Here is a 14,146-nt window from a genome sequence, read left to right as displayed (position 1 = left end):
CATCTCTTCCCATGATGTAATACTGCCAACTGAGAGAGAATATAACCATTCTTCTGCCTCTTCAGCTAAAATGAATAGGAACATTCTTAACTTATTTGCTTCATCAGTATGACCACCAATTTTCAAAGTAGTACTCATGGTCATAAATCTCGGTAAGTGCTTGTTTGCATCCTCATTCACCTTTTTGGTGAAAGGTTTTCTTTCAAGTTGATTAATTGTGCTTGGATGCAGTTGAAAATTAGGCACATTCACTGGTTGATTGACAATTGTTAATCTATCACCGAGTGCATTTGCACCTCCATAGTCACCAAGGAGCCTTTCTGGAGGTGGGGGATCATCAGCCATTGTTTCTGTTTCTGAATCCGAGTCTGAGTGAACTGAGGGAACTTCCTCTTCGGCCTCTCTTTCTGGCTCTTTTTTCGACTTTGAATCTGGCTCTGAATGAACAATTGGTTGTTCTTGGTCTGAATCCAACTTTGCTAATCTAGCTTGTCTGAGTCTTGCACGCAAAGTTCTTTTGATTTCTGTGTTAAAAGGAAATTCAACTGAGGTCTTACCTCGCATAAAATATCAGAGGCAGATTAGTTAATAAAAGTCGAAGTCAATTAAATGACAGTAATAAAAAATTATTTGCAGAGCAACAAAATTTCAATTGACCTAAATTTAAACTCTATATTTTGGAAGTCCCCAACAACGGCGCCAAAAACTTGATTGAAAAAATAGCAAGTGTACTATTTTGCCTTTTGTAGTAATAAAGGGGGAACTTCTCTGAATGTTGATCTCAAGGACTGCGTGTTAATATCGAGTTCAAATATTTGTTCAATTAAACAAAAACTAGTGTTGGGGTTTTAGATTAAAACTTATAAAAATAAGGGCAATAAAATATATAATATTATAAAATAATGTTTTGCAAGGAAAAAGGAACATGCAATGGAAGGTGTATAATTTGTCCCTGTAACAAATATGTGTTACTATTGCATAAACAAATATGAATTAATTACTACCAGTTCTCAAGGGTATTTTATCCCAAGGCATTGGTGAGAAAACCTTTAATCATTCAACCTTAATCTCTATGTCCATAGAAAATTACCAATGAAATTAAGACTTATTATATCAAGAATCATTTGGTTCATACAGGGTATCCCTAGTCCTAGGTGATATCTACTGCAGAGTAATCTTATGAAAACCTCATCAATGGCGATTAAGCCTAATCGATAATCATACATCAATCTCAATTATTCAGAAAGAGAAAGCGTTACACACATCAAAAGATTACGGTAATTATGAAAAATAATATTGTTATTACAATCGCAAACTCAAACCCATTACAGTTATAAATTAGGGACATCCCCCATATCATTGAGGGGCTTAGCTACTCATATTTTTCAAAACAGATTTAAGATAAAAATTAGACGTTATAAGTAATGTGATGACTTGGATCTTCAATTGCTTCCGCTCATGAAAATCTTCCGCTCTCCGAATTCCTTGATCTCTCCAATTCTCGATCGTATGACAATTCTTCGTGCTCTATTCACTCCTGGCCAAAAAGTCCCCAAATTCCTTGTAGAAACTCTTCTAAATAGTGATAATACCTTAGCAATGGTTGGAAATCCCCAGAATGCCCTTTTTGCTCAAGTCTGGAGAAAAAACACAAACGTTGAAATAATTAGCGCCTGGGCCAACACGGCCCGTGTCAGCTGACACAGATGGATGTGTTACGCCACTAGTTGTCCCTTTCTCCTATTTTCCAACTCAGGCAGGTTAACACGGGTGGTCGTGTTGCTCCACTGTCTTGGTCATCATCCTGCCACGACCCGTGTCAAGTGACACAAGTTGTATGAGTGAGACACACCACACATACAACTAAGGCTAGGAGACCGTCAATGAAAATGAGATCACATTAGGGTTTTAATGGCTAGAGGTATGCCATAATGAGGCCTATTGAATCCAAGATCAAGAAATTAGGGTTACCCTTGTCACCAGATGGAAAGTCAAGTCACAAGGCACATTAGGACCATATCCTCCTTGATTAGGGTTTCGAATGAGGCACACCCTTCAACCAAGGCCTTTGAGTTTCCCCAGATGCTTTACAAGCAAGTCTCTAATGCATGAGCATTTAACTAGGGTTTAGATAGCCAATATAAAGCTCTTAGAGCACCCACAAGGTCCCATAACCATATCATAAAGAAACTAGGATTTTTCTCCCTAGAAAAATGCCATGGTGAGGTCTCCTTGAACCCAGATCTCACAGATCAAGCAAATTAGGGTTTCACTCCCAATCTGATCAAATGAATAACCAAGTCACAATTTTAGGATTTGAACCACACACAAACCCTAGCTTTGCAAGCCAAGAGCTTTGAATCTATAATGATCAACTTTAAGTATGAATGAATGATTGATGCACATGAATGAAATATGAACATATGGAGATGAATCTCAATTCAAGGGTTAAGTGAAAAGGTGAGGGAAAATTTTGGGGTATGACACCAGGTCGGAAAAAGTAATGCCAATTATGACTCTCGTAACACATCAGTATCCCCAAAGGGGCATCCACTTAGCGGGGGATCTCAATTTAACTCATTAAGGATTAATTCCACATAAGCCTTACAAGACTATACCACCCTCCTATCATAAGAGCACTCAAGTCTGGGTATATGACTTATCTCACCATAGAGAGATCACAAACACCAGACAAAACAAACAATAACAAACAACAACAAACATAATATACACTGATAAACAAAGATAGGCCAAGCCCACTAAGGACTACTCCTCAACAAAGTCACCACTTTTCTGTAGCGGTAAATTTGTTTAGATTAAGCTACTAATTAACTTAACTCACAAAACAATAGTCGCAACCGTGCTTTTATCATTTCCAAAGGAAATGGAAAAAGAACGAACATAACACAGAGAAGTTTTCAAATAAAACTAATAAAAAGCGATAAGGGTTTGGGGGTTGGTTATGCAAAGGGAAGATATTAGCACCCTAAACATCTATAGTACTCTAGAGGAACCTCTTTGGAAATTTGTGCATGTTGGCTTAATGGTGTTGTTTGTAAAAGATTGGGAAGATGAGAAAATAAATATTTTTATAATTTTGGGTTTGCCAAGGCTTCCTAAGTCTCATCCCTACAAACCAACAAATTTCAATGGAGGATCAAAACCTCGTAGTTCATGGTAAAAATAACAAATGTGTTTGTTTTAATTCATCTTTAATGAAAAGACATTCTGTCATTTTAAGGAGAATACTCAACTAGTCACCCACAAGTATGAGAACTATACATCACCATAGAGAAGGGCTTCAACTTGGATAAAGATTAACAAGTATGCCACTAGCTCTCTTAGATGGAAAAGAATCATCATCAATATTATGGGGACATAAGAGTTATATCTCAACTATGAAAAAGACTCATGTCTAAACTTTGAGAAAAAGTTTTAAAAGAAAAAAAAAAGGGCACATAGGGCACAAAATAGTTTGAATGAGTTGTGTATTTTTTTAAGTCTTTTGAAATTGGTTTTAAATATGCTTAAGATGTATTAGCATTTATTAAGGAAAGATATTGAAAATCACTTGACGAAAGTCAAGGTTCATTGAGAAAAATGGTTCAAGTTTGAAAACAATAAGGTTTTTAAAAAGAAGAGAGAAGATTTTGAAAATTAAAGAAGAGGAGGAGATGAAGAGACTATCCTAGAACATAAAGTAAGAGCTATGGAGGAAAGATCTAATCAAGAGATAGCAAGCTTTATGACATAACTCAAGCAATAATTCTCTCATTTCGATTAACCCTCAAAGCAAGCCAAATAAGAAAAGAATAATCCATGTATCAGATGAAACCAAAGTAACCTAGCCAAGTCTCCAAAAGAAGTCCAAATTTAAAGGTACCAGATGAATCCTAAGGTCTCAAAAGACAAACTCCCAAAGCAAAGGTCAAGGTCCTAGTTCTAAGTCCATAGCTCCACAACAATGCCAAGGATAGTAACCTCAAGTCCATGAATCAAGAGAACTAATGTTTTTTATGGGAGTTTTCCTTTATTAATGTCTTAAAAGAAAATTAAGTCCAAATGGACAAAGAGCAAATAACATAAGCACAAACAATATGAGATGACATGCTAAACTAAAAGCATAAATTAAATAGCAAGAAATAAAGAGCATAATATAAATGACATTAAATTAAAATTAATATAATAAAATGTTAGTAAGTTGTGTTAGTCACAAAATAGAAAGGAAATTTTTCATTTTTGGGTGAACACTCAACTATGCATCCACAAGTATGAAAATATGGACCTCTACATCACCATGAGAAGAGTTCCAACTTGGATAAAATTAAAAAGTATACCACTAATTCTCTTAGGTGAAAATGAAACATTGTTTTTCACACAATACCATGGGGAGTAGAAGACTCACAACCTCCTTTATGAAAATTACTTACTTTCGGGACAAATTTAGTGTTATGTTAAACAATCGTAATTAGACTTATGTAAAAGTCACAACTGTCTGAGGCCGGTCAATAATAATATTTATGTTGATATATGCTAGAGAAATGATATGTAAATAATTCTCCTAAAGCTATGAAACATAAAAAGAAAGGAGGATGGACCAAGCACAAAGGATATGAGAGTGGTCTGTTACATCAATCAATACTTCATGATACTTAGGAGAAACTTATGCATGAATCAAAAGTACCTTAAATGATCCATGATCAATTATGAGGTAGATTTGAAGTGATGAAAGTTCATCAAGTACCAATACACACATATATTGATGAAACTTTTCTGGATAATGAATGGATTTTGGCTATGCAAGAAGAACTGAATCAATTCACCAAGAATGATGTTTGGGATCTTGTTCCGAAACCAAAGGATTTCCATGTCATTGGAACCATATGGGATTTCATAAACAAGCTCAATAAGAAGGGAGAAGTCATCGGGAACAAGGCTCGACCGATAACACAAGGTTATAATCAACAAGAAGGTATAAACTATACAAAAACCTTTGATCCAGTTGCCAGGTTAGAGTCTATTCGTCTTTTAATTTTGTTTGTAGTCAATCATAACATCATTCTTTATCAGATGGATGTTAAGAGTGAATTATTAAAAGGATACATTTCTGAAGAAGTGTATGTGCACCAACCCCCTGGTTTTGAAAGTTCTCAAAACTCTGATTTTGTTTTCAAACTGAAAAAGTTGTTATATGGTCTGAAACAAGCTCTCAGAGCTTGGTATGATAGACTAAGTAACTTCCTTTTGTAAAATGATTTTACCAGAGGGAAAGTGGACACAACTCTCTTTTGCAAAACCTTTAAGAATGATATTCTGGTTGTGCAAATTTATGTTGATGATATTATTTTTGGTTCTGCTAATGCTTCGTTGTGCAAGGATTTTACTAAGTCAAGGCAGACAGAATTTGAAATGAATCTGATGGGAGAACTCAAGTTCATTTTGGGAATCACGTATATTCATCAGAGAAAGTATACAAGGGAACTTCTGAAGAAGTTTAACTTGTCAGAATGCAAGTCAGCAAAGACTCCAATGCATCCTACATGCATTATGGAGAAAGAAGAGGTAAGCAGTAAGGTAAATCATAATCTATACGGAGGTATGATAGGCTCTCTCCTTTATCTAATAGCTTCTAGACCTAATATTTTATTCAGTGTCTACTTATGTTCTCTCTTCCAATCGGATCCTAGGGAGACTCACTTAATTGTTGTTAAGAGAATCTTTAGGTATCTGAAAGGTACTACTAACCTTTATAGAAAATCATGTGAATACAAGTAATCTTTAGGTATTACTTCTGGAAGTTGTCAATTTCTGGGAGACAATCTGATTTCATGGTCTAGCAAGAGACAGTCAATAACTGACCAAATGGGTAGCAATCCAATAGACAAGAATGTTAATAGAAACCCAGAATTCCCTTGGACTTTTAGAATTAAGCAACACACAAATGCACAATTATATTATCTTGAAGAGCAAGACATCAAATAAAGATGGCCACATCCAAGCTTATCCATTCCATGATCTTCTTCAAGGTAGCCCATGTAACAGATGAATTCCACAAGTCACAAGTTCAAAATAACAGCTTCACAATGATCATGTTGCAGATGAACTTAGAGAGATCTTGAATGATGTATTAGATAAAGTTTCCAATTGCAAGCACTTGGTTTCTCAATAAGTTGGCATTGGCCAAGTCCTTTAGCATAGGAATGATGCCTAAGTTCTAAGTCCATTTGTCCAAGATCAAGCCAACAGTCCACACAAAAGTATTCTCATTTTTCAATGAGAAAGTCAAAGCATTAGTCGTTCTGGAACCACGAGAAGAAAGAGAGAGATTGACAGTGATGAGAAGTGTAACTTATACCAACAGAGTAGTAACATGGGAACCCACAAAGGAGAATGAACTTTGAACTGAAGAGTAAACAAGTGCCTTAGCCCAAAAAGAAGGAATAAAGTGTTTGTGTATGAGACAAACAAATCTTGATTCACAAGGTGGACTGCCATTATATCGTCCTAAAAGGGTATATACGGGGCCCACAAGAAAGTGTTTGTTGGGTACAAGGAACAGTATATCACTATAGGTAACAAACAATTTGAAATGAAAGAATAATGGTATCTTGGATCCATGAAGGAATAGACTCTGAACAAAAGAGTAAACATGTGCCTTAGCCAAAAAAGAATAAAATTTCTGTGTATGAGACAAATAACTATTGGTTCACAAGGTGGACTGCCATTATATTATCCTAAAAGGATGTGAATTGATTCCAAGGAAATGTGATATTTGATCTCAAAAATATGGTATTGATGAATGAATGGAGAAATGATAAGATAGGATTAATAAATAGGGTAGCTCACGGAGAATCTGAAATCTCGTGCCTATGTATTCTCACCGTACAATGCAAAAGTCAGAGCTTTCGTAGTTCAGCCTACTAAGGCTGACAGCAGGAGACGGAGGCAAGAGAATGATATGATAATGAAAGATGAAAAGTACTTGACAGTCATTTGATATGAACCACACTAAAGTCTATGAACGAAGATGAATGCTTTTAGTAGTTAGGGCCTACGCCTCGTGCGCAAAGTAACTCTAGACAAGGGTGGGAGAAAATCCATCTTATCATTCTTCATTACTTAAGGCTCATGGTATGTGATATTTATCATAACTGACAAGTTGTTGGAGAAGAATCCTCATTGCTGCTCCTTGGGTTGATGTTGCTCTAGTGAAGAAGACTTGTCAATTTATTTGATTCATGTTGTAATAAAGTTTATGAATGAAGACGAATGCTTTGAATAGCTAGGGCCTATGCCACGTACGCAAAGTCACTCTAGACGAGGGTAGGAGAAACTCCATCTCATCATTCTTCATTACTTAAGGCTCATGGCATATAATTTAAACCACCATTTCCAAGTGTTGACCTTTGTTGTATCTTGTATAATCCATTGCTTGATTTCCCTGGGATTCCTTGCATGGAAATCTGAACTTGAAGCCTTGAGATCAACAACATCAGAAATGGTCTTATCAAGTGATCAAGGTACTTTTGATCACTTGAATAGACTGCGGGATTATACATGAATCAAAGGATTTAGTTAATCAAAATTTCTTTTGATCAACTTAAATCAGAAGGTTTGAATTAATTGGCAATCATGATTAACCTAATCTAAGGGTTAATACTATGTACAAGTTATTCCTAAGGGATCATGCAAAGATTAAAGTCAAATTAATCAAATACCATAAGAAAATTAATTTGATTAAAATGGCTAATTATTCTAAGTTCATTCCTAATCTGAAGGGAACATGGAATTTGCTAAAAACCTATGGTTAGAATTATTAAATCTCATGGAAAACATTATGGGAACGAATTAAAATCTATTAAAAAACAATTATTCTAACTGTCTAATTAACCTAATGATAACCAAAACCTAATTAATTCTACCTAAAGAGAGTAATTAATTCTAAAATTCCTAAAGCTCTAATTAATTCTAAAAAACTTAATCAAGATTAATATGCCTAATTACCCTAATTAATCAACAATTAATCAAGGCTAAAAGTAATTAACATAAGCATGGTAAAAACAATTAAAACATTGGGCTTGAAAGGGGGTGCAGGACCTGAATTGGGTGGTTCCAAGAAGCAAAAAGCGCATGGGCCTTGAAAACTACAAGCCCATTGGAAATTCAACATTGTAGAGTGGTGTATGGAGCAAGTCAGGGTGATGGTGAGCATTCCAGGACTGAGCCTAACATGCAGGCCAACACACCAAAGAGTCAGTGCACATGTGGACTAAAGTTCAGTAAAAACCAAGATTACCAATCAGCAACAGGCACGTGTAAACTGGAAATTGAATTTAAACTTGACGCGACATCCCCATGAATACTCATACTTCATCTCCTTATACCACCAACGTGCCAGAGCTCACCACCGGTGGCGGTGGAGCATCCATACACGAAATCAAATACATAGCAACGATCCAAACCTCAAGATCAGTTCAAATCCGCAATCAGAATCCACTAACAAGCCCTCAAATCTCCAAATCGAAAGGAATAATGCAAGAACCCTAAATATTTCAACAAAACTTAAATGGAGGATAGCAATAATTAGAGCCCTAGATGTTAGGGCTTTGATTCGTCTCAGAAAAAGTTACATCGTGGTAACTTGAAGAAAAATGATGAAGATTGAAAATACACTCACAAAAACAGACACCGGAAATTCCAGGTAATCTCTCTGAAACTTTTCGTATCTTCTTCTCCTTGCTTCTTCTTCTTCCTCAATTTTCTCTTCTTCTTCACTTCTCTCTTCTTCTTCACTTCTCTCTTCTTCTTCCACCTTCTGAGCTTGTGTGGATGGTTTCTGATAGATTGCAGAGAGAGAAAGTTTGAGTGATTTGTGAGTGAAATTGTGATTCCTCTGAGATTCTGAGATTGTTGATGATCCTCTGAAATTGGTGAAGGATGAAGGTACTTATAAAGGCTGGATTTAACAAAGATCCAACTCTGTTAAATCATGATAGCACGAGTTAGTTGAAGATCTCAGTTCCGTTACCTCACTCTGTTAGAACTTAGTTATAGGATTCGAAAGTTAGTTAGATGAACTGTTAGTTAGGAAAAATGAACTGTTAGTTTAGCAGTTAATTGATTTGTCAGTTAGTAGTGAAATTGGAGTTTAGTTAGTCTTAGGGATTTTAGCTATTAGTTACTGAGTTTCAATTTGAATGAATTAGGTGATGGAAAATGAACTTAACTATGGAATGTAGGATTATCAGTTTTAGCTAGTTTCAAAATGGTGGTCCTTAGTTGAATTTCCGTGTGCACTTAATTTGAATTTTCTTTTTACAATGATCGTGATGCAGGTGCTTGCACTTGTTAATTGGATGAGTTTCTCAATTTATTACTGTTAGCATATTAGTTTGAATCAAAACAAGCCAAGACAGTATGTTGCGTATCTCTCATGGCCAATGCTAAGGTCCTGCTATCCTTGTTTGTCTTCACATGTGTTGTTAGTAATCCTTGGCCACAGTTAATTGATCAATTTGGATTTAAACTTGCTTGGCATTTAATACCAAATCCCATCTATCGATTGTTGCTACTGTTTGAACTGTTTTTTTTTTTTGCATTTGGAAATGAAGTTAATGTTAGTAACCAAATCTGGAAGTTAGTTAAAGAAAATGAAATGGGTTAGCTTATTAGGACAAATAGAATTTATGCAATTAGTTTTATTAGTGTTGGTTAAGTTAGCTGCTCAATTGAGCAAAATTCATTGAGTTAAACCGGACCCATCTAGCATTCCACTTTTCCATTTCCTGAATTCCTTGTTACTGCATGCTCTAACTTGGACTGCTAGGTATGCAGGGTTTATACCCATGATTTCCAGACTGGTCCGTGCATTTGACCTTGGTGCTTGTATTGTTTTGGTATGTGATTTATTGTATTGCATGATGGCATTTGCTAGCAGGTCTTGACATGGTTTTGTGAACTAATCATGATGTGCTGCAGATCTATGGTATGGTTAGGCTTTGCTCATGTTTTGGACATAGTTCTACATATGCTGCTTATGGGTTCTGACTTGTGGTTTATGTCATGTCTTGATGTAGGGTTTGTATAGTATGCATTGTTCTGACTTGGCCTTGATGATGGTAAGCTTTTGATGGATTACATTGTATGCTACTTGTGTTATATTGTGATGCTTGGTTCATTGCTTGACATGAAGATGTGATGTTACCGCATGTTGTTTGGATAGCTTGGTTCATAATTGCTATGCAGTAGTGGGATTAGGCATGATGGCAAGATGGAATAAGGCAACAACCTAAGCATGACTAGGCCAACCAACCAAGTTCAAAACATATTGATCACAACATGGAAAAACCAAGTTCACATAACCACCTCAAGAATAAGAATGTTGGATGCAAATAGAGCTAAGACTAGTCATTTAGTTATTAGGGATGCAAAATGGCATAGGTTGACTTTGGTCAAAGTTAACCAAAAAGTCAACTATTGACCAAAGTCATCCATTAGTCAACATGTGATTTTTCTTGAATTTCTTGATATGTAATGAACATTTTTGTGTGTTGATGAATGAAATTGGCCATTTTGAATGAAAAAATGAATGAATTGAACATATGAGCATGTTTCTTGATTTTGACTTTGAATAAACATGATTTGTAATGAAATGGATTTAAGCATTAATAGGCATGAACATGTTGAAAAGACTTAGATGAAACCACATCAAAGGCCACAAATGACAAGACCAATAGAATGCAATGCACTAAGGCATAAACAAAAACCATGGACCAATCCATGATAGTATGACCATGATTAGGTGAATGAATTGAAGTATAGGAGGTTTATGAGACCAAGAACTTGCGCTAGCATTGATGAACTTAAACACATATGAATGGAACCACAACCAAGGTAACAACATGAATGATAGATTGAGTGAGACACACCACACATACAGTTAGGGCTAGGAGACCATCAATGAAAATGAGACCACATTAGGGTTTTGATGGCTAGAGGTATGCCATAATGAGGCCTCTTGATCCAAGATCAAGAAATTAGGGTTACCCTTGTCACTATATGGAAAGTCAAGTCACAAGGCACATTAGGACCATATCCTCCTTGATTAGGATTTCGAATGAAGCACACCTTTCAACCAAGGCCTTTGAGTTTCCCCATATGCTTTACAAGCAAGTGTCCAATGTATGAGCCTTCAACTAGGGTTTAGATAGCCAATATAAAGCTCAAAGAGCATCCACAAGGTACCATAACCATATCATCAAGAAACTAGGCTTTTTCTCCCCAGAGGAATGCCATGGTGAGGTCTCCTTGAACCCACATCTCACAGATCAAGCAAATTAGGGTTTCACTCCCAATCTGATAAGATGAATAGCCAAGTCACAGTTTTAGGGTTTGAACCATACACAAACCCTAGCTTTGCAAGCCAAGAGATTTGAATCTATAATGATCAACTTTAAGTATGAATGAATGATTGATGCACATGAATGAAATATGAACATGTGAATATGAATCGCAATTTAAGGGTTAAGTGAAAAGATGAGGGCAAATTTTGGGGTATGACACCAGGTCGGAAAAAGTAATGCCAATTACGACTACTCATAAGACATCAGTATCCCCAAAGGGGCCTCTACTGAACGAGGGATCTCAAGTCAGCTCATTAAGGATTAACTCCACATAAGCCTTACAAGACTATACCACCCTTCTATCATAAGAGCACTCAAGTTCGGGTATAGGACTTATCTCACCATAGATAGATCACCAAACACCAGACAAAACAAACAATAACAAACAACAACAGTAAACATAATATACACATGAGATACACCAAACCCACTAAGGACTACTCCCCAGTAGAGTCACCACTTTTTTGTAGCGGTAAATTTTTTGAGATTAAGCTACTGATTAACTTAACTCACAAAGCAAGAGTCACCACCGTGCTTTTATTATTTCCAAAGGAAATGGAAAAAGAACAAACATAACACGGAGAAGTTTTAAAACAAAACTAATAAAAAGAGATAACAGTCTGGGGGTCGGTTATGCAAAGGGAAGATATTAGCACCATAAACATCTATAGTACTCTATAGGAACCTCTTTGAAGATATGTGCATGTTGACTTAAAAATGGTGTTGTTTGCAAAAGATTGTGAAGGTGAGAAAATAAATAATTTTAGAATTTTAGGTTTGCCAAAACTTCCCGAGTCTCATGCCTACATGCCAACAAATTTCAATGGAGGATCAAAACCTCCTAGTTCATGGTAAAAATAACAAAGGTGTTTGTTTTATTTCATCTTTAATGAAAATATATTTTGTTATTTTAAGGAGAATACTCAACTAGTCATCCACAAGTATGAGAACTTTACATCACCATAGAGAAGGGTTCCAACTTTGATAAAGATCAACAAGTATGCCATTGTAGCGGTAAATTCATGACTATTGAGCTATTGGTTAACTCAAAGTCAATAAAACCAGAGTCGCCGCCGCGCTTTTATTGTTTCCAAAGGAAAAGGGAAAAAGTACGAACAAAATTCAAAGATAAGAAGTTTTCAAATCAAAACTAATAAAATGTCAAAGATTACAGGTAAGGGGGTTAGTTACATAGAGAGAAGGTATTAGCGCCCAAAGCGTCCTAGGTACTCCTCGAGAGCCCTTTTTTGTGTGCAAGTGTTTTAGTTGAAAATGATGTTTGTTAAAAAGTAATGAGGGGATGAGAAAAGAATCCATTATTATATTTTTGTGTTTGACAAGACCTTCGGTCTTATGCCTTCGTACCAACATAAAAATGAGGGATCAAAACCTCGTAGTTCATGGTAAAAATTTCAAAGAGATTGGGTGGATTGATTTTAACAAAAGCTTAAAGATCTTTTGTTATCAAAGGGAGAATACTCAACCAAACATCCACCGATAATGAATGCTTTATAACATTTAAGAAGGAGGGCTCCAACTTGGATTCAATAAACAAGTATGCCAATAACCCATAATAATTGGAAAGACTTATAATCAAATATCATGGAAATAGGAGAATTACATCTCAACCAAAGATAACTCAAATCTAAATGCTCTTTCTTAAAAAGGTTAAAAGAAAAAGGCACAAAATGGCCAAAAGGATTAGATAAGATTGTTACTTTTTGTCTTTTGAAATTAAAGTCAATATGATTAAGTTTATTTACAAATTTGATTAAGAAAATATTTTGAAAATCAATGGCATAAGGCCAAAGTTTCTACTCATTAAAACAAGTCTAAGTTGAAACACACAAACAAAGAAGGTTTAAAAATGAGGGAGAGATTTTGAAATTAAATAAGTGGGAGGAGATGAAGAGACTATCCTAGACAAGAATTTAAAAGTTTAGAGTTGAAAAGATCTGACCAATGCGATGCAGTCCACAAGACAAGAATGTCAGATAGAAACCCATTTCCTTTGGACTTTTAAGCAAGCAACGAGCATAACCATCCAAGTAATCAATATGAAGATCAGAGGCATCAAATAAAGATGGTCAACATACAAGCAAGCACTCCAAAAAAAATCAGTCTTCAGTGTCTTCAAAATGTATCAGATGAAATATTCCTTGTGGAAAACTCATAGAAACAATCATCAGGTATACACAACAAGATCAAAATAACAGCTTAGGCACAGAGAGAAAAGTAACAGATAAACCAATGGGGGTCTCAAGGCTTGTATCAGATGAATGACATTGGCCAAGATAAATCAGTCTCAAATAATGGCATTGTCCAAGATAAATTAGTCTCAAATAATGGCATTGGGCAAGATAAATTAGTCTTAAATAATGGCATTGACCAAGTCCTCAAAGCATAGGGATGTTGCCTACTCTAAGTCCAAAAGTTCAGATAAAGTCAAAGGCAGGGGTCCAATAGTCCATCAACATATTTTTTAGGGTTTTTGTTGTTATTAGGTATTTTAAGGTTCTAAGACCACAAACAGAATAAAATCACAAGCACACAATATATACAAGCACAAAGATATGGCTCAAGTGAGCAAAGTGAAGATGACTGAAACATAAACAAGTTGCATGAAATGTAAATGGCAATGAATGATAAAGGTAATAAAATTTAAATTGCATTAAGTAAATGACATTTAAAGATAAAACAATAATAAATAAATGTTAGTGAAATGTTAATGAAGGATTCAATTG

At 35.5% G+C, this 14,146-nt stretch overlaps 1 long non-coding RNA gene across 1 annotated transcript; it reads left to right on the top strand.

The window, feature by feature from the left end:
* The first annotated feature begins 8,106 nt into the window (after window positions 1-8,106).
* On the top strand, window positions 8,107-10,600 carry LOC127105025 (uncharacterized). Its single transcript, XR_007794881.1, has 2 exons — window positions 8,107-9,985; window positions 10,077-10,600. It is a non-coding gene; the product is annotated as an uncharacterized LOC127105025 (long non-coding RNA).
* The last annotated feature ends 3,546 nt before the right edge of the window (window positions 10,601-14,146 follow it).

Source organism: Lathyrus oleraceus, chromosome 7 (genome assembly GCF_024323335.1).
Source record: "Lathyrus oleraceus cultivar Zhongwan6 chromosome 7, CAAS_Psat_ZW6_1.0, whole genome shotgun sequence".
NCBI lineage: Eukaryota > Viridiplantae > Streptophyta > Magnoliopsida > Fabales > Fabaceae > Lathyrus > Lathyrus oleraceus.
Note: the sequence above shows the minus strand (reverse complement) of the source record. Positions and strands in the feature narration are given on the sequence as shown.